The sequence below is a fragment of the Schistocerca serialis genome, unplaced genomic scaffold (genome assembly GCF_023864345.2).
Source record: "Schistocerca serialis cubense isolate TAMUIC-IGC-003099 unplaced genomic scaffold, iqSchSeri2.2 HiC_scaffold_525, whole genome shotgun sequence".
NCBI lineage: Eukaryota > Metazoa > Arthropoda > Insecta > Orthoptera > Acrididae > Schistocerca > Schistocerca serialis.
In genome coordinates this window covers 25,001-27,500 of record NW_026048108.1, presented here as the reverse complement: position 1 = coordinate 27,500, position 2,500 = coordinate 25,001, and the positions used below count along the sequence as shown (strand labels likewise).

Here is a 2,500-nt window from a genome sequence, read left to right as displayed (position 1 = left end):
GGTGAGAGCAGTGTCCAAGATGAAGGTATTTTCCAACATCCCATCCCGAGGGATGAATGCCCGCTGACGTTCGTCCACAGCACATGCGCGCATCAGGCGTGACGCGAGAACCTTGTGAAAGGTCCGCGCCAACACCGAGCAGACCGTAATGGGGCGAAAGTCAGCGGGGGATGTTGGTGCAGCCGTTTTCGGGAGAAGGGACGTCCGCGCGCGAAGCAGGCGTTCCGGAAGGGCGCGGGCCAGAAGGAAGAGATTCATCACTTTCACCAGGACTTCGTGCGGCAGGCGCCGCAACTCCGCTGGGGTAAGGCCGTCCGGCCCGGCTGCTGATCCCCTGGGCGGCAACGCGGCGGCGACCTCCTCATGTGTGACCGGCCCCCATAGGCACTCGGGAGCGACAGGCTCCGAGTGCGGGAGGAGGCGGTCACGAATGAAGCCCGCGGTGGAGATGGGCTTCTTGGTGAAGAGGTCCGCCCAGAAGTCCAGCAGACCAGGGATGGCAGGTGGCGGCTGGAGCAGGGTGCCATCCAAGAGGCCGCGCACGCAACGTGCACGCGACCGTCGGAAGGCATCCTGCGTTCTCGCGTACTCCCAGCGGCGCCGCTTGCGCTTCTGCGTCGGCGGCGCGGCAGGCGGCCGCTTCGATGGTTGGCGCGGCCGCTGTGTCCTGGTGATCGATCTCTCCCCTCTGGACCCGACCGACGCAAGGGCATCCGGGACCATGCCCAGGATGACATCGGGCGGCGTGCCCGAGTCATAGTTACTCCCGCCGTTTACCCGCGCTTGCTTGAATTTCTTCACGTTGACATTCAGAGCACTGGGCAGAAATCACATTGCGTCAACACCCGCTAGGGCCATCGCAATGCTTTGTTTTAATTAGACAGTCGGATTCCCCCAGTCCGTGCCAGTTCTGAGTTGATCGTTGAATGGCGGCCGAAGAGAATCCGCGCACCCGCGCGCCCCCGGAGGAGCACGCTAAGGCGGACGCGGCCTCGCAGCAAGGAAGATCCGTGGGAGGCCAAGGCACGGGACCGAGCTCGGATCCTGCACGCAGGTTGAAGCACCGGGGCGCGAACGCCGCGCAGGCGCGCGCATCCTGCACCGCCGGCCAGCACGAGGCCGACCAACGGCGAGAGCAGACCACGCCCGCGCTAAACGCCCGCACTTACCGGCACCCCTACGGCACTCACCTCGCCCAGGCCCGGCACGTTAGCGCTGACCCACTTCCCGACCAAGCCCGACACGCCCCGATCCTCAGAGCCAATCCTTATCCCGAAGTTACGGATCCAATTTGCCGACTTCCCTTACCTACATTATTCTATCGACTAGAGGCTCTTCACCTTGGAGACCTGCTGCGGATATGGGTACGAACCGGCGCGACACCTCCACGTGGCCCTCTCCCGGATTTTCAAGGTCCGAGGGGAAGATCGGGACACCGCCGCAACTGCGGTGCTCTTCGCGTTCCAAACCCTATCTCCCTGCTAGAGGATTCCAGGGAACTCGAACGCTCATGCAGAAAAGAAAACTCTTCCCCGATCTCCCGACGGCGTCTCCGGGTCCTTTTGGGTTACCCCGACGAGCATCTCTAAAAGAGGGGCCCGACTTGTATCGGTTCCGCTGCCGGGTTCCGGAATAGGAACCGGATTCCCTTTCGCCCAACGGGGGCCAGCACAAAGCGCATCATGCTATGACGGCCCCCATCAACATCGGATTTCTCCTAGGGCTTAGGATCGACTGACTCGTGTGCAACGGCTGTTCACACGAAACCCTTCTCCGCGTCAGCCCTCCAGGGCCTCGCTGGAGTATTTGCTACTACCACCAAGATCTGCACCGACGGCGGCTCCAGGCAGGCTCACGCCCAGACCCTTCTGCGCCCACCGCCGCGACCCTCCTACTCGTCAGGGCTTCGCGGCCGGCCGCAAGGACCGGCCATGACTGCCAGACTGACGGCCGAGTATAGGCACGACGCTTCAGCGCCATCCATTTTCAGGGCTAGTTGCTTCGGCAGGTGAGTTGTTACACACTCCTTAGCGGATTCCGACTTCCATGGCCACCGTCCTGCTGTCTTAAGCAACCAACGCCTTTCATGGTTTCCCATGAGCGTCGATTCGGGCGCCTTAACTCGGCGTTTGGTTCATCCCACAGCGCCAGTTCTGCTTACCAAAAGTGGCCCACTTGGCACTCCGATCCGAGTCGTTTGCTCGCGGCTTCAGCATATCAAGCAAGCCGGAGATCTCACCCATTTAAAGTTTGAGAATAGGTTGAGGTCGTTTCGGCCCCAAGGCCTCTAATCATTCGCTTTACCGGATGAGACTCGTACGAGCACCAGCTATCCTGAGGGAAACTTCGGAGGGAACCAGCTACTAGATGGTTCGATTAGTCTTTCGCCCCTATACCCAGCTCCGACGATCGATTTGCACGTCAGAATCGCTACGGACCTCCATCAGGGTTTCCCCTGACTTCGTCCTGGCCAGGCATAGTTCACCATCTTTCGGGTCCC

General features: G+C 61.3%; 1 pseudogene; it reads right to left on the bottom strand.

Annotated features, from left to right (window-relative positions):
- The window catches only part of LOC126447677 (large subunit ribosomal RNA), a 7,029-nt pseudogene that overhangs the window by 3,401 nt on the left and 1,128 nt on the right, over window positions 1-2,500 (bottom strand).